This window comes from Gossypium hirsutum, chromosome A02 (genome assembly GCF_007990345.1).
Source record: "Gossypium hirsutum isolate 1008001.06 chromosome A02, Gossypium_hirsutum_v2.1, whole genome shotgun sequence".
Classification (NCBI taxonomy): Eukaryota; Viridiplantae; Streptophyta; class Magnoliopsida; order Malvales; family Malvaceae; genus Gossypium; species Gossypium hirsutum.
Genome location: NC_053425.1, coordinates 58,656,763 through 58,676,765, shown reverse-complemented (window position 1 = coordinate 58,676,765; position 20,003 = coordinate 58,656,763).

Genomic DNA, 20,003 nt, shown 5'->3' with positions numbered 1-20,003 from the left:
TAAGACCATGTCAAGGCATGGCATTGATAAGTTCTATAAAGCAAGGAAATCATGTAAGACCATGTCAAGACATGGCATTGATGACTTACTATAAGGAAAAGGTCCCATGTAAGACCATGCCAAGGCATGACATTGGTGAGTTCATAAGGCAAGGATACCACGTAAGACCATGTCAAGACATGGCAATGGTAACTTAAAAAAAGAAAAGGTTCCCGAGTAATCCAAAGAGCAAGCCAAAGAAACGACAAGGTGAGAACATGAAGAAAGAGTACAAGTACGCATTTAAGGCTTATTTAATATTGAGATTATAAGTAATTGAGATTATCAAGTATTAAGTAAGTGATGAGTTTTCAGTTATGCTTGTGACACTTTATGACATGATTGGAAATATGCCTATATTATGAAAGAGTACTCATGTGATAAGTGAGATTTTGCAGGTATGTAAGCAAGCTATTAAGTAAGGTGCCTTTTGTATCCTGAGCCTGTGGTAAGGTTACCAATGACTAAGATGGGAAAGTAAGAACTAAACATTATTTAAGCAAATTATGACAGCATAGTAGTAAGCTAAATTGATTGCTAATGCTTATTATTTTACATGTGAACTTACTAATCTTTATAAGCTTACTTCTTGCACTTTCCCATGTTTCAGAGTACTTAAAAGCAAGCTCAGGTTGAAGGACGTCAGAGATCACTTCACACTATCAACTATCAAGTTACCAAATGGGTATCTTTGTTTACAAATGTTCTAGTTTATGGCATGTATAGGGACTTAGCTATTTTGTGTGTATGTCTTTATGATATGGATAAATAATGGTATTTAAATATTTGATAATGATTAGCTCTTGAAATGGCTAATAAAGAACATGTTTCGGTGTTATGTATGCCTAAATGGTAGTTAATAGAAAGAAATCATGAAAAAGTGAAATTAGCATTAAAACAGTATTGAACAGCAGCAGTGACGTGATCTTGAAAAATTACCAAGAATAGTAGAAATGGAATTAGGTGATGAATGAGATATAGAATTAAAGCTTATTGAGTTTATTTTCATATTAAAGAAACAAAGTAAGCAAAAGAAGTGTATATTAAGTGATATTTAAATTTTTGTGAGACAGGGTCAAAGCGATTTTTGAATCTGCTATTCTGAATTTATAAATTCACTAAAAATTGTACAAAAAGAATTAGGAGTTATAGTTTATATTTATAGATTCCTTAGCAAATCTACTTTCAAGAGAAACAAACTTCATGGTTATTGAGAAAATTGATTCGTAGTGAGGAGAGGTCAGAGTAGTCGAATAGTGCAACAAGGGAAACATTTACTAATAAAATGTACTAATTTTCTAGACCAAAAATTCTAGAAAACATTTAGTAACAAGATATATGAGTCTAGTTTCAGGGAAAATTCGTGAATTTAAATTTTGAGTTTTGTGACTCTAGTTATGATTTATTTAGTGACTATGACGCAGGTGGGCAGTTTTATAAGGAATAATGAAATAAATTTTTTGATTTGTCTAAGTATTCGAAAAATTTTTAATGTTCCCGGTTTGGTCCCAAACCATTTCAAATTCATGAATTTAAATATTGAGTTTTGTGACTCGAGTTATGATTTATTTAGTGACTATGACGCAACTGGGCAGTTTTATAAGGAATAATGAAATAAATTGTTTTGATTTGTCTAAGTATTCGAAAAATTTTTAATGTTCCCGGTTTTGTCCCGAACCGTTTCAATTGCATGTTTTAGGGTCTCGAGGGCCCATTTTAGTGACATATTGAATGAATGTAAATAAATTAATTTTAAAAGCAAATTTTATGCCCCGAATTAGTAAGTTAAGTCAGGTAACGCCTCGTGCTCGACTCCGGCGATGGTCTCGGGTAAGGGGTGTTACATAAATACTATCACATTATACATTTTAGCATATATAATTCGTATTTAATTAAATAAATAACATCTATTTGCTTATACCTCGGACAACTGTAATCGGAACGGAACGACTAATCGACAACTTTGGTTTTCCCCGAATCCAAATCTGATTTCTTTTGTTCTTGATCTAAACATATTCAAATTAAACTCATTCAAACATATTTTCACTCAATTTAGTCCAAAAACACATAAATGGGAAAATTACCATTTTACCCTGACATTTTACACTTTTTACAATTTAGTCTAAATTGCACAAAATACAAAACATGCAAAATTTGAGTACACCATGCTTAGGCCGAATCTTCCTTATATTTATACAAGTCCATACATTTCATTTATTTCACATTAGTCCCTCAAATTATCATTTTTGCAATTAAGCCCTGATAACTCAAAATCATCAAAAAATTCCAATACAAAACATATTAATCCAAAACATATCTTTCATAATTCATCATCTAACATCACAAAAGTCAATTATTCATCAATGGCATAACTCAAAATATTCATCAAAATCAGAAATTCAAGCATAGGCTTTGTATATTACACTGAAAAGATCTCAAAAACGTAAAATTTATTAAAAATCGAGCTAGTTACATACCTTGATTAAGCTGTTAAATGGTCAAACCCTTAAACTCTTTATTTCTTTTCTTTCTTTTAACATTCAGCCAAAAGAATGAACAAATGCATGGATGTTTTAATTATGTTTTATTGTATCATATATATTATTTAATAAATAACATAATTAACCTTTGTTATAAAATATGAAACCATTATATATTATGTCTAAAACCATTCATCACTAATTCATATGGTCTAATTGCAACATAAATACCTCATGCAATAAAGACATCATTAATTCAGCCCCTTTTACAATTAACCATCAATTTTTTATTTTACGCGATTAAGCCCTTTTTATTAAATTGATACTCAAACGGCAAAATTAAAATACGTAAATTTCATAGATATAAATTCACACATAATAAACACAAAAAAAATTAAAATATTTTTTTGACTCGGATTCGTGGTCCTAAAACCACCATTCCAAATAGGGTCTAAATTGGGCTGCTATAGTACATGAGAAAAAAAGCCATTTTTTTAGGGTTCATTTGGTCAAGCTAGTTTTGATCAATTAAGGTATGTTTTTGTCCTGTTTTTAGTGATTTCTATGTTTTTTAGATCGTTGCAACTAGGTCTAGCTAGCCTAGGGACTGATTTGCAAAATTGTTAAAGATTTTGAATGTTGCCATTGATGAATACATGAGTATTTTGATGTTTGATGATAGATTTTGAATGTTTGATGATAGTCACACATGAGTATTTTGAGTTGGCTTCGGGCCATGATATTAGCACTTCGGGTGCGAGTTATACCGATTTGTCTTCGAGCCATGAATATCAATTTATTTGGCTTCAGGCCATGATATCAGTACTTCGGATATAAGTTACCTTAATTTGGCTTCTGGCCATGGTATAGGTACTTAGTGTGCAAGACTCCTGAGTATCCGACTTCTATTCCGAGTGGTTCAATGTGTAAATGAATGATGTGGTTGAGAATGAGATTGGTACAATATGGTACAGGTATGTGCATAAACCATATTAGCTTTGAATTGAAGAAATGATGAAGAAAGTATATGGTTTTGTGAATGAGTAATTGAAAGGTTTGTTAGTTGTTGTCAATTCATGTATCTATAAAACATTTAAACATTCAATTCACATATAGTTTCATATCTCATGCAAACATTATTCAAACTCAATCATAATGTCCTTATAACTAGCTTACGAGGCCCTAAACATGCTTTAAGAGTGGTTTAGGACTAAACCGAGAACTTAAGAAACTTTCACGAAACCTTGAAATTATTTTCAAAATAGGGGACACACGCCCGTGTCGCCCGGTCGTGTGGTCATTCGAAATGGGAGCACATGGTCGTGTCCCAGCCCGTGTCCAACCCTGTGTCCAAATGTCGATAGTAGTCATCATTTGTATTGTGAAAAATGCCACATCTTACAGATCACAAGATTTTGAAGTATTTAATGACTTAGAAAGATTTGATTTTACGACAATGGAGATGACTCAAGCTACTAAAAGACTATGAATTAGTAATCGATTATCAACCAGGAAAAGCAAATGTGGTCGCAAATGCTTTGAGTAGAAAATCTCTATCTGCTTTGAGAGCAATGAATACGAGACTGACTTTTTCCGATGATGGTTCGATATTATCTGAATTAAAAGAGAAACCATTTTTTCTTCAGTAAATTTGTGAAGCTCAAAAGTGTGATAGTGAATTGCAAGCTAAAAGAGTGCAATGCAAGTCGACTAGTGATTCAGTGTACCAAATTGGATCCGATGATTGTTTGATGTTTCAAGATAGAATCTGCGTACCGAAAATTCTAGAGTCGATTCAGAAAATTTTACATGAGGCACATAGTGGTTGTTTATCCATTCATCCTAGAAGTACTAAGATGTATAATGATCTGAAACAATTATATTGGTGGTCGAGCATGAAACGAGATATTTCAGAGTTTGTTTCAAGATGTTTAATTTGTCAGTAAGTGAAAGTAGAACATCAAGTCCCTTCGGGTCTACTACAGCCAGTAATGATATCTAAGTGGAAATGGGATAAAGTTAGGATGGATTTCGTATCGGGATTACCCCTAACTCTAAAAAAGAAATATGTTGTTTGGGTTGTCATTGATCGATTAACAAAATCGGTGCATTTCATTCCGATATGTATAGATTATTTGCTTGATAGATTGGCTGAATTATACATTTCTAAAATTTTTAGATTGCACGGGGTGCCAGCTTCAATTATTTCAGATAGAGATCCGAGGTTTACATCATGATTTTGGAAAAAATTGCAAGAAGCTCTAGGTATAAGATTAAATTTTAGTACAGCTTTTCATCTGCAAATTGGCAGACAGCCTGAAAGAGTAATTCAGGTTCTCAATGATATGCTTCGGTGTTGTGTTTTAAAGTTTGAAAGCAACTGGGAGAGATATTTGCCATTGGTTGAATTTGCATATAACAATAGCTTTCAATCAAGCATAAAGATGGCACCGTATGAAGCTTTGTGTGGTAGCAAATGCCTGACCCCATTGTCCTAGACAGAGTTGAGTGAGAAAAAGATTCACGGGGTTGATTTGATCAGAGAAACTGAAGAAAAAGTGAAAGTAATTTAAAACTGTTTGAAAGTAGCTTCAGGTCGACAGAAATCGTAAGTGGATTTGAAACAAAAAGATATTGAATTTCAAATCGATAATAAAGTATTTCTGAAAGTGTCTCCATGGAAGAAAATACTTAAATTTGGTCACAAAGGTAAATGAGTTCGCGATTCATCGGGCCTTATGAGATCATTGAAAGAATAAGGCCAGTGGCATCTCGGCTAGCATTACCGTTAGAATTAGCAAAGATCCACAATGTTTTTCATGTGTCAATGTTGCATCGATATTGATCGGATCCATCACATATAATTTTTTCGATAGAGATTAAAATTCTACCTGATATGAAGTACAACGAAGAATCGATCAGAATTCTAGCACATGAGGTTAAATAGTTGAGAAATAAAAGCATAGCTCTCGTGAAAGTACTTTGGCAATGACATGGTATCAAAGAGGCTACGTGGGAACCCGAGGAAGCTTTAAGAAAATAGTACCCTAACCTATTCACTGGTAAGATTTTCAGGGACGAAAATCCCTAAGAGGGGAAAGTTGTAATAGGCCGTTTTTAGTCAAATCAGAACAGTGGTTTCAGGACAACAAATCTGAGGTCAAAATATTTATTTTATTATTATTTTAAGGTCTGCAGCATGAATATATGATTGTGTGAATGTTTCATTTAGAAATTTTATCGTTTGAGTGTTTAATTCGATAAAAAGGACTAAATCGCGTAATGTACAAAAGTGTTGTTCTATTAGTTAAAAGTATCTAATAGCTATGGATTATCAAATTGGAGGTCCTTATGTGGTAAATATACCATTTTTAGTGTTAGTGGACTTTTATGGACATGTGTTAAGTGTTTTTAATGGTTTAACATTAAGGTTAATTTGGTAATTGTAAAATATAAGTAAATAAAATAAAATAAACATAAATTTTAAAGCTTTCATCTTCCTCTAGCCAATTGTAAAAGAGAAGAAAAGCCATTTTTTAGGGTCCATTTGGTCAAGCTATTTTTGATCAATTAAGGTACATTTTTGTTCTGTTTTTAGTGATTTCTATGTTTTTGAGATCGTTGCAGCTAGGACTAGCTAGCCTAGGGACTAATTTGCAAAACTGTTTAAGATTTTGAATGTTTCTATTGATGAATACATGATTATTTTGATGTTTGATGATAGATTTTGAATGTTTGATGATAGTTATACAAGTTTTGTTAAGTGATTTTTAGTAAAAATGCAAATTAGGGGTTAAATTGTGAAATGTGGAAACTTTGTGGTCAAATGTGTAATAAATGAAAAATATGGGCTATTAGGGGCATAATAGTAATTATGCTAGCATGGGTTTATTTTGAATTTCATTAATTTGTGATTTTATGGAACAATGACTAAATTGTAAAAGTGGTGAAACAATAGGGAAAATGTGCAAATGTGCTTAAATGAGTATTTTGGATTAAATTGAATAGAGAGATTATTAAATGAGTTAATTTTGAATATATTTAGATCAAGAAAAGCAGAATTCGGATTTGGATTAGGGGAAAAACTAAAGTTATCGACTAATCGACTTATTCCATCATTTTCACATTTGAGGTAAGTTCGTATGTGATAAATTTCATTATAAGTGTATTTTAAATGCTTTGATAGTGTATAAGTTGTGAATAAAAGACTTCGGATAAGTTTGACAATGACTCGATGGTAATTTGGCATTCGAAATCCCATTTAAACCTTAGGAATAGTTTAGAATACTAGTGACATGTCATTAGGGGATACATTGAGTTGGCTTCGGGCCGTGATATTAGCACTTCGGGTGCGAGTTATACAGATTTGGCTTTGGGCCATGATATCAGTACTTCGGATATAAGTTACCTTGATTTGGCTTCAGGCCATGGTATAGGTACTTAGTGTGCAAGACTCCTGAGTACCCAACTTCTATTCTGAATGGTTCAACGGGTAAATGAATGATGTGGTTGAGAATGAGTTTGGTACAAGATGGTACAGGTATGTGCATAAACCATATTAGCTTTGAATTGAAGAAATGATGAAGAAAGTATATAGTTTTGTGAATGAGTAATTGAAAGGTTTGTTAGTTGTTGTGAATTCATGTATCTATAGTCAATTGTTGAATTATGTGGATATGATTATATTGAGATTATTTCATACGAGCTACTAAGCTTTATAGCTTACTTTGTTTAGTTTTCTCGTGTTTTATAGTGTTATCAAGCTAGCTCAGACTCGAGGATCATCGAAGATCGCTTCACACTGTCCATCTATCACTTGGTACGTATGAACTTTGGTATTTTAAGTATATGGCATGTATAGGGACTTTGGTCATGTTGGTTACATTTTGGTAATGATCTTGTCCATTTGAAATGACTTGTAAATGCATATGTCTTAATTTGTATATAAGAGCCATGAGAGTTGGCTTATTTTGAGTAAATTTTCTTGTGTATATGTGTATATGTGTATGTGCATATAGTTTATGATATGTAAATTGAGGTTGGTTTTGATGATGCTTATCAGTAGTTCATATTTTGGAAGTGAATGTTGATATTGGGGATGTTATTTGTTTGAGAATCAAGGTAAAGAATGCATGTTTTGAGTAGCCATATTGATGATCTAAGTTTATGAGATTTTAAGTATGAATGGATTGGTTTATTTTTGCAACTTGTGTGTATCGAGAAATGTGGTATTGAATATGCATGAATTAGGTTTAAATTGGTTGGTTTAAATGCTTATTTATGCCATGGAATGGTGCAAATTGATGTGTTGTAGGTACATTCAAATTTGGGTGGCAAATTCGCTTGGCAAATAGCCTATTTTTGTCCACATGGGCCTGTGTCTCAGCCGTATGTGACACACAGTCATGTTACACGGTCATGTGTCCCCTAGTGTTGAAATTAAGATCAAGTTAGTATGCTCCACACGACCTCACACATGAGCATGTGACTTGGCCGTGTGGCATAAGTCAGTATACCCTACAGGTTTGGCACGACCTAGTACATGACCTAACACATGGGTGTGTATGGCCATTTTTAGGGCACATAGGTGTGTGTGTTGGCCATGTGACCCAAGTCAGGGAGTTATACAGGGTTGGACATGGGCTGGGACGCGGCCATGTTCTCCCATTTCAAATGTCCACATGGCCTATGACACTGGTGTGTCTGTTGGCCGTGTAATAGACACGGTAGGGCCATACGGGTGTGTGTCCCCTATTTTGAAAAAAATTTTCAAGGTTTCGTGAAAGTTTCCTAATTTATCAATTTAGTCCCGAACCACTGCTAAAGCATGTTTAGGGCATCATAAGCTCGTTATAGGGACATTATGCTTGAGTTTGAATAATGTTTGCATGAAATATGAAATTATATGTGAATTGAATGTTTAAATGTTTTATAAGTTAGGTAATGCTCCGTAACCCTATTCCAACGTTGAATACAGGTGAGGGGTGTTACAGTATAAGTCAATTATGATATGTTTTAAAATGGTAGCAAGGTGACCAATTATGCATATGTTTGGTTAAATTCAATGCTTTCTTTTGAGATGCCTTATATGACATATTGGTTGAATGAAATTTGGTCATTCGAATTGGTCTTATTATGCATGTTTTAGGTATGTTTTAATGCCTTATTGTGTGTGGAAATGACTCGTAGGTGTGTACTTGAATTGGGTGAAAGAAATGGCTTGAATTTGGCCTATTTCTAGTCCACACGGCCTAAGACACTGGCGTGTGTCTCAGTCGTGTGTGACACATGGCCATGCAACACAGTCGTGTGTCCTCTGTAAGTTTCAAAGGGTAGTAAGTTAGGAAGTTACACGATCTAAGACACAGGCGTGTGTCTTAGCCGTGTGAGTCACACGGCCTGGCCATACGGCCGTGTGACCCCTATAGTTTAAACTTTTTAAGTTTTTTCTTAAAGTTTCATATGTTTCTGATTTAGTCCTAAATCATTTTTAAAGTGTTCCTAAAGCCTCGATGGCTTTAATAAGGGACAATATGCATGTGTTTGATTTACGAAATATTTTTAAAATAGATGATTTTAAGTTTTATTTTTATAATAATGCTCCGTAAACCTATTCCAGTGATGGATACGGGTTAGGGGTGGTGCAGTTCACAAGATAATATAGGTATGAGAAATCTTACACTCAAAATTTAGAGTAAGGCGTTTAGGCTACTACTAAATTTCCAAATAATGAATTGAATCATGTCCACAAGCAATTATTCCAGACACTCACAAATATGCTTTCACTAAAAAGCCGAAAGCTCAAACTAGCCTTTTCTAACTTGTAGATGGTTCTAGTGAATCTGAAGCTTCAACACAATAATCACACAACAATACATTAAAAAATCATCTAAGGACTTACCACAAGCAATCAAAAACATAAGCCTAAACTAAGTTCTCATGTAACTGAAACCTTTAACATAGCCAACTTAAAACTCAAATAACTTAGTCTATACTCAATATTTTACCTAAAACCAATTCCGTTCATCTTATAATTCACCTCCAAATAATTCCCAAATTTTAAACTACAATAAAATACTCAATTCATAGTATTGGCTTTTTCGACATGTTTTATGGCTATTTTTTTGAGAATTAATTAAACCTCAAGAATTCTTTAATGAAACATCAAAATAAGTTTAGAAACCTCTTAATAATGTTAAAACTAATTGGAAAACACTTTGAAACCATGTTTTTACCCAAAATCTCGAAATCTACCATTAACGACCCAATTTTTTACTTTTATTCAAAATATGCGATTTAATGGCTAAAAACTTAGTTTTAAAGACTAAAGAACATTTAAAACTATTTAGGAGTTGAATTGTTACCTTAGATGATGAAAAACCAAGTGTATGATATAAAACTTGAAAAACTCATAAGCTTGACAATGGAGAAACCAATGATATTTTTGGATATTTTTCTTAACTTCTATGGAGATTTATAACTTAAGAGATGATAGAAATCAAAAGAAATAAGGATTTGAAATTCAAAATTGATTGGGAGAGTTTAGAGAAAGACGACAAAAGTATGAGAGAAGAAGAAGACTAACGTGAAAATAAAACAATAAATGGGGGTTTTAGGTTGGATTTTAAAATCTGGTCCAATTGCCTCTTAAAATCTCACAATCTTGACTCTTTTATAATTCAATCCAATTTTCAAAATTAAAGGTATTTAAAACTCATTTTCATAAATTGATTTAATTTTCTATAAACCATAGTAAAAAACATTACCAATAAACCATGTCACAAAATTTCGAACTCTCTAAGGCTAAAATTCCTAAAATACCCCTAAATCTCCTAAGCCCAATTTTAGGATGTTACACATCTACTCGGTGCTCGTCCAGTGACCTTGTCATAAGTGTGTTATCCTCATAGGATACCCTTAATCTCTTTGGGATAACATTTGCTCTCCTAAAATAATCCTATTTTATCTTAAGGTAACCATTACATCTCTTTCATGAAAAGCCAATTACTATTAAATTGTAATCAAGTCATGCATCACACATACGAATAACCTGTGGCTATGTTTACTTTTCATCAACCACGTAATGCCAATAAGAGGATATCATTTACCCATGTTTCAGGCAATGTATTCCACTATCGTAAATGAAGCTGTGTATTGTAGAAGTCGTACACCCAGTGTAATAGTTTTCGGTTCCTTATCTATTCAAATTTAGGCTTTTACTTAAATCAAATTGTATGAGTCATGATACATAGTCCCCCATCCACCCAGATTTAAGTACGTCACACTATGAACATCACAAGTGAACAAGTCCATAAAAAAATTTAGGATCTATTCTACTTAGTCCTATCTGTTGTATTACTAGTCTAGTCAGTCACGTTTATGTCTCTATCTTTTAAGTCATCTGCTCCAATGCCTAAGACAAGACATCTCCCCAATTGGACTCGATAGATGAAATATTAGTCATTTAATCAATGTGCTCATTTCTGATTAGACTAAGGACATGTTTATGTTGGTCTACTAATACAAGTTGTATTTTTGTTTTATGATCTGACCACATAATACCACTTAATATTAGTTAAACATTAGACAACTAGTGAGCAACATTAGATTCCATTTTTCCTTGTATGCAAAAATTGTGTGAGGACAATATACAAAGTATTAATGTAATTCATGAGTATTTTTATTAACTAATCTATTCAAAAAAATTACAAGTAGACATAGATGAAAATACTACACTTAGGGCACTAGAATCCAACATTATTCTCTAGAATCCACTGGTCTTTCCACTGCCAATAGACTCCCTGAGGAAACTGTACTTATCACAATTTCCTCTTTCACTTTATGGTTTTCAGCTTCCAACTTTTATTTCAATTATTTCCTTTATCCCTTAAGGATTCACTAATCTTCAATATTGCTAATCTTCTAGACTTATTCTAATATCAATTTATTCATTCAATAAACTTTCTTTTATCTTATTTTCTTACTGATGTTGAGTATTAATTTAACTAATATCTTTATTTCCTTCTATACTCTTTTCTTCAAATCTCATTCTCCAATTTTTATAATCAAAACTTCTATCATCTTATTCTTTTTGCAAAAACTAACATTACAATATATAAAAATTTTCATTCTTAGAATCTAAATTTCTAAATTTCATTCATATATGTACAACTATATTTACTCATTCTCTTTTACCCCCTTTAGTCTCTAACTTTACATTATCTTGACTTTTGCTCACTTGAACTCATTTTTGTTTATTCTTCTATTTCAGATTCTGTATCTTCCTTAGAAAAATTATCTATATTAAATCCTAAATTCTCTTCAAATTCATGTTCTACAGTCCAATTTAGAAACTTTTCTGGGTCTTCTTCCTTTTCCATTTTTATAATGGGCATAGAATATATAATTTCTATTGATAATTTCCTATTAATTAATTTATGCATCCATGGCATTTCAAAAGTATTTTATTTCCTAAACAATTTTCGTGAACCAACATTTAGTCTTGCCATTTTCTTTGCTCCATAAAATATATGTAATTCACATAATGTATAACTAAATTCGAATTGTTTCATGGTTTTGATGCCTCCCGAAGTTGGTCCAAAATCATTTGTTGTTCATGTTCTATTAATGTCCCTCTAATGGTCGAGTATTGCACATTGTTCTTTCTAATCAATTCATGACCCTTCCATATCACTTTCCACATCTTTTGATTTATAGTAATAACGTGTTGAACAAAGTCTTCTTCAAGTTTTATTGTATAATCTTGTACTTCTTTCATCATCCTATCAACTTCTTCTTACTATTTTAGGTCATTATCACATCAAAAAATATCAAATTTACTGCCATTTCTACCAATATCTATAACAAAGAATAATTTTTTGTCAAATGTTCACTATCAAGTTTCAATATTTATCTATATATATATCACTTATATATACTTCACTTGTTCCATCACTAGTTAGTTTAAATTTATTTTCTCATTAGTAATGGTTCATATCTTCACACTTATCAATACTTTTAACCTTGGTGTCACATCTCATTACATCAATTTACCCTATACGATATGTACTTATAGACACATTCGTGATTCTAAAGTAGGATAACCTAGACTTTGATACTAAAACAAATGTAACAACCTTTACCCGAGAAAACTCGAGCAACGAATGTTACATTTAACACTGAACTCTCTTTTACAATATCAAATACTTAGAAATCAGAATTTTATCAAGGTCACATTACACTTTTAAGGACATAACTGGATAATATTAAATTTTAATTAATTGCCTATCAAAGTTGTTTCGGGTCCCTTTAGCCCAATTAAAATTATCAATTATAGGTTTGTATGTCTTGAGACCAATACATGAATGTCTTGAGACACTGCTTTGACACCATAAAAATTGGCTTTGAAGTTATCCTGTCTCGAGATATATGAGTACAAATCTCACAACACTTTGTCTTTTGTCTCGAGACAAATTTTTTAGGTCTCGTGACATGGCTTAGTTATTGTAAATTTTTAGCTTCGAAGTTTTTATGTCTCGAGAAACATTTCGCATGTCTCAATTGTCCATAATAAATTTAAACATTAATCAAGACTCATAGACCATGTAATACCATATAATTATCATATTATTTATCATATGTGTAAGACATGTCCAATGAAATTCATTAACCATCACTCTATTTCACTTCTATAAACATTTTTCTCAAAAGTCCTTATAAATAGACCTCAAAATATCTATCTACATGCCATAACTAATACCATAAAATATATACGTACTTGCAATCTTGAGATGTGTTGGAACCAAAATCCTTGATGTAACACTTCAAATAAATCTTTTACCAACTTGTTAAATTGTGAAAGCTTTATAAGTACAAGAAGATTCAATACTACCTTTTCTCTAAACAAGTATAAATACTGTACATTAATGTTACATTACATAAGTTCAAAAATTAATAACATTAAAAATTCTAATTAAATCTTATTCAATATAGTCATTATCATTTCCTTTCACTTACTGTAAACTTGTCATATTGACCATTACTTTATTTTTTTCCTTTATTATTTATCAAATGCCCATTGTTTACTTAACAACCAAAAACCATAGTTCCTCTGACATGCAATTGAAGATATCTTCACCTCTTCCAATAAAAAACAACCAAAAAGGAAAACAAAGAAAGATAATGAAATTCTCTCTCTTACTTCTCTTGTCCCTTCCTATTCCACTCTTGCAATAAATTAAAAATAAAATAATTAACAAATTAATGCTCTCAGTCGGCCACCAATCATAACACATGCACACACAAATCCATTAACCATTCACTATTGTCAAGGGCACTAGGTGCCATGCATGATGACACGTTTCCCTTCCCAAGCTTAACATATGCCTTGAAACATGTCACACACACCACGATGTGTTAAGGCAACAGATGAGCTCAGAACTAATGAGCTCACTGACTAATTAGCTCACAGACTAATGAACTCGCTAACTAGAAAGCTCACAAAGCAACAGCGGGACGATAAAGGAACCGTGAAGTGGTTCGCAAAAAGGGTTAAAATCATAACTAGACCAAAACATGGGTAATACACATGGTCACTAAGTTCCATTCCAATCCTATTTGGTCAAAACACTCTAATTTATCGATTCAGATATTTGGGGTATAATAGATTAGATGATTTTTAAGTATGGTTTTAAGGTGTTTTATAACGACTTAGTTTCTATTGGTGTCCAAAAGGTGGTTTTGGGATCCCATTTCTATAAACTAAGCCTGTAAATATTTACTAAGAATAATTACAGAGTTCAAGTATTGATGAATTGGAATTTGAATAGCCAATTTAGTCAAAATTGTGATTAAATAAGGCATAAGGACTAAATTGTAAAGTCTAATCGTTATAGATTTTTAATTAGTAAATGGCTTGGGGACTTAAATTGCAATTATGCACAGTCGTTATCAAGTAATAAGTAAGTATAAGAGTTATCGTCTTCACACCAACTATATATGTTAATCAATATTTTGCAAAATTAATATTAACAATTTGGTAAAAAAACACAATAATTTTGAGTGTTAGAAAAAATAAATGATTAGATGTAAAGTTATCCCTAATGCAAGTTAACCTAAATGAAAATGAAATGAATAGTGAAAATGGATGAGATGGATTTAGCAGCAAATTTGCAATATGTAATGCCCCAATTTTCAGGAATTCTGTGATTGTTTGGTAAAATTTAAAATTTTGTGTTCTATCTGCTTGATGAAGGTTTATTTATGATAGGGGGACTCTAGAAGGCCCAAGCTTAAGCTAAAATCCAGTAACTTTGTGTGATTTTAATCCATAAGAGGAAAAGGGGGTTCTGGTTAACAGAGGTCTTAAATATTATTTGGGTAAAATAAGACATAAGGAAGCAAGTGGCAAAGTGGCATGTGGGGCCACTGGAAAGGCTATAAAAGTGGCGTGTAGAAGGGTAGGAAGAGCCAGGTTCGAGCCGCAAGACAAGCAAATAAGGTGTTTATTTTTTTGTGCACAAAAAAGGGGAGGTGATGGAATTCAAGGGGGAACTCTGTTAGGGAGAGTTTAAGATGATAAGGGGATTGAGTAAGGGTAAAGATAAGGGAGGAAATCTAGGAGCTGATCAAGGAATAAGAGGTGGCCGGCCAAGGGACTTTAGCATGGGAAATTCGGCATAAGGGGGTAAATGAGCCGTTTTTTGATCACTCTTCCTCTCCTTTTATTTTTATTTTTCTCTCCATTTGTTATTCTTTTCTTCTTCTGTTCCCCATAGCCGAATCCTTCAGCCACCTTACTCTATACCACTTTCCTTCCATTATTTTTAAAACTATAGTCGATTGTCTCAAATCCCAAAATCTCGAAAACTTGATTCCTCTTATACCGATTTCCCTAGCCAATTCTCTTAATTTCTCTCATCATCTTTGGTCGATTCTCTTATCCTCTAAACCCCAAGTTTCTGTTGAAAATACCACAGTAAAACCTTCATATTTTATCTTTCTCTACACTATTGCAAAAAAAAGCCAAAAATCCCACACTATCCTAGGGACATAGCCGAATACTGAGATCACTGAAGGCTCGACTTTTGTTATCGTTTGAGGGCTTAGAGCTGCATCAGAATCAAGTAGGAACTAAGGGGGGACGTTGACTGAAAGAATCGGTGGTAAGTCTTTCCAACTTAGTCTATCATTCGTATTTTAAGAAAAGTCAGAATCCTTAAAAGTTAGGGAGGTTGTCGATTTGGACTTGTAGCCCTAAGGGGGTTGTGATAACATTATTATTTTGGTAATAGTGTGATTAAGAGGCTGTTGATCAAGGGCTTGGACAAGTGGAGCGAACGGATCTGGATCGAGACGCTACTTTCAGCAAAGGTAGGAACGCTAAGGCCTAAGGTGTTATTGGCTGAAATTGGTAAGGAGTTAATATGTAGTTTGTTTCGGTAGTTAGATTAACATGTAGTAGTATAATTGTAGGTAGTTCATGCATGGATCTCATCAGCAAATCGTCATAAAACAGGTGTGTAACTGACACCCTCTCATAGACTAGATTGGCAAAAGTCGAAAAGCCGAAATGCCGAAAAGTTGGTATTTTGGGAATTTGCGAGTGTGTGAATGCTTGCAAGATAGTTGAGTTTGTATATTTGGTAATCTAAAGTAACAAACTACAGTATGCGTGATTTCGTGCATTTTGATAATTTGGGCTTAATGGGCCAAAAATCAGGTTCTTGGGCCAACAGGCCTAATTCGGTAAGTATGCGCGGTAAGTGCTCTGATGGTACATAAATGGTTAGGATATGCATGAAAACCCTAAAAGTAGCTAAATTACTATAATACCCTTATGTATGGAAAATTAACATGATACCCCTAGGTGTAAATGACCGATATGCCCCTAGGGTTAATTTTGTCTAAAAAGCATGTGAATTTAAATCTGTATGTTGTATGCCATGAATGAATCTTTGTTGCATGGGGACATGGGTTATATTTTGGAGGAAGCGTCCTGGTGGCTATGCCACAATTATCTGATCTGGTGGCTCGGCCACATATTTCTGTTCTGGTGGCTCTGCCACGATTATCTGTATCTGGTGACTCTGTCACATTATCTATTCTGGCAGCCATGCTGCATATTTCTGAGGCGTGTAGCGGCTGGGTGGGTCGAGTAGTCTCCCCACATGGTGAAAGGTAGGTAAGGGGGTGGATGTGGTTGGTTATGGGTTGGGTTTTGCATATACATGAAATATCTGATCTGATCTGTTATGGGCCTATGGGCTTAATTCTGTATTCTGTTCTAGGCTAAGGCCGATTTATTCTGTTTCTATGGGTTAAGCTGATATGGGCTATGGTTGGGTTAATTTTACACACTGAGTTTCCCCAAACTCATCCCCTATTTTCATCCATGCAGGTAATCCCCAACCATAGTGGGCTTGGAGCTGCGAGGGATTTGGAGTGGCCACTCGTACTGCACTATGGTTTTCTTCTGGTGAATTGGACTTCATTTTTCATTTACTTTGATGATTTGGGTTCTATTATGTAATAAGGCCGCTCTATTATTTTTTTATGGGTTTGGTTTATATTTTATTATGATGAACTTAATTTATATTAACTATCAAAATGGGCTAGATCTAGGGTTCCTTTTCAAAAACATAAATTGATTTCAAAGTAACACGATCTCGAACAAGGCTTCTACTATGATAACATTTCCCAAAATTAAATATGTTTTATTTTAAAATGAACATAATTACAATGGTAACCTAAAGGAATACACGATGTTAGAGTGTGGCAATGGCGGTGTGCATGTCTAGGATTGGATCCGAAAGAGCTTGGTACTTAAGCAGTCCGATGGACTCACCTCTTCTTTTCCGGTTTCCTACCTGGTGTACAGTTTCCATTCACTTTAACCCTTAATGAATTAATCCTTTGAACATCAAGTATGATTTTTTGGACTAAGAATGGAAAAATGTTTTAACGCTTTGATGTGGCACGTCGGATCCGGTCATAACGTCTAGGCCGGGTTAGGGGTGTTACACATTATTTCAACAATGATAACATGAATAGGCTAGAATAATCACATGACTTGACTTGGTTCATTTTCATCATATTCACAATGTTCCAGAAAATATTCCATGGCAACTCGATTTCATGAACTTGAAACCAATTTTAAGTACTTTAAGAACCTTTTACTTAGAAAAACATGCATACTACCATGATCATATTTAAATAAGGGTTTTTTAAAATTCATGTGAAGTAACAAGGCTGGGTCAGTTTGAAACAATTTAATCACATAGACCTAAAAGCTATGCAAGTAATAGAGCTCGTTCAAGTTATTACGAACCTTAAATTTATTTTGGGTTAGATATAAATTAAGCATGCACCTTTCAATTATTGTGTCTATTAGTGACGACTTGGTTTGGATTAAGCAACTAATTCTAATGCATTCAATCATATTTAATGAATGAAATACATGCATGATTTTTATTGAAAGCATGAATGATTGAGGCATAAAACACCATGAACATGAATCAAAAGAACTTCATCAAATTGATGTAATCATTCTAGCTAAACAAAATTAAGCTACCATTTTTATGGAAACACAACAACACAAATTGTGAACATGATTAACATTAAAAGTAATACGAAGAATAAACTTTGATTGATTTGGTAGTTCTCCAGAAATTTATTGTAGTGGCTTCCTCCAATCCTCGTGTTTCCTCCTTCACAAAGTGCTCCTCAAGGTGGCTGGCCAAAAGAGCGTTTTCTCAAGGAATTGATAGCTAAGGGAAAGGGAAAATAGGGATGGTTATGCATGAAAGAGAGAAAAAAAATGAAATGAGAAAAGAGAATGTGAAGTGAAGAATGAGGGGTGATTTGTGAGGGATGTAAAGGGTTGTATTTATACTTGAGGGATGGCTAGTAGGCTTACTAAATATAGATTTGAAACTCCTTAGGTTTCTCTTTCCCATTTCTAGCCAAAAATTATGGAGATGGGAGGTTGTTGGTTGCTTGACTCATGCATGAAATCATGATTGAATCAAGCAAGGTGGACAGTTTCAAGGGTGAAAATGGCGTGCTGATTTTTAATTATTTTACAAGTGTAGGGACCTCAAAATAAATCTCCCAAAAGTGTATTTTAGGTTGCTCATATGCCCTTGCCGAATTGGGTTTCTTTCCCTCTTACTTGGATAGTTTTGTGACCCAATTAATTGTCAGACTTGTTCTTCAATTAAACCAACTTAAATTCGATCAAAGTGACACTTTCATGACCCAAATTGCATACTCTTGTCGTCTAACAAGGGTAGAAATAGTCTCATTTTCATGCAAAATTAAAATGAGCTTCATGCATTATCAACTTCATGGTCCCACAACATTAAAATAGAGGAAAATTAATATGTAGCATGAATTAATTAAATTATGCAAAAAATTAATACATAAAATCATAAAATTGCATATTTTATTAAATCATGCCCAATATCGTTGTAACAGCACGTTTCCAGTCAAATTAGAATAGTGGTTTCGGGACCACAAATCTGAGGTCATAAAATTATTTTAATATTATTTTAAGTGTTTACAGCATGATAGTATGTATGTGTGAAAGTTTCGTGAAGAAATTTTTATCGTTTGAATAGTTATTTGATAAAAAGGACGAAATCATGTAAAGCGTAAAACTTGAGTTCTAACAGCTAAAGGTGTCTAATAGCTATGGTTTATTAAAGTGAAGGTCCTTATGTTGTAATTTGACCATTTGACACATGAGTGGACATATTTGGACATTAAATGGATGTTATTAAATGGTTTATATTAAGGTTAAATTTACAAATTTATAAATAAAGATTAATTTAATTAAAACAAAACATAATTTTAAGCCATTCATCTTCTTATTGCCAAATTTGAGAGAGGAAGAAAACCATTTTAGGGCTTGTGATATTTGGCCACTTCATGATCTAATTGTACGTCCGTTTTTGCTCAGTTTTTAATGATTTCTATGTTTTTGTGATCTGTGCATCTAGTACTAGCTAGCCTAGGGACTATTTTGAAAAACTGTTAAAGATTTGAATGATGCCATTAATGAATATGTACGAGTTATGAAGTTTGATGATATATTTTGAATAGTTCTTGATAGTTAAACAATTTTTGTTAAGTGATTTTTAGTGAAAATGCAAAACAGGGATTAAATTGAGAAATGTGTAAAGTTAGTGGTTAAAAGGTGAAATAAATGAAAACTATGGGCTACTAGGGGCATTATGGTAATTCGGCTAGCATGGGTTTTATTGTGAATTTCAGCAATTTGTGATTTTATGAAATAAGGACTAAATTATGAAATATGTGAAATATGTGGGGCAAAAGTGTAAATGTATTTTGAAGTGTGTTTTGGACTAAATTGAATGAATATGATTAAATAAGTTAATTTTAAATATATTTAGATCAAGAAAGGAGAAATACGGATTTGGATCAGGGAAAAGATAAAGTTATCGACTAATCGACTTGATTCGT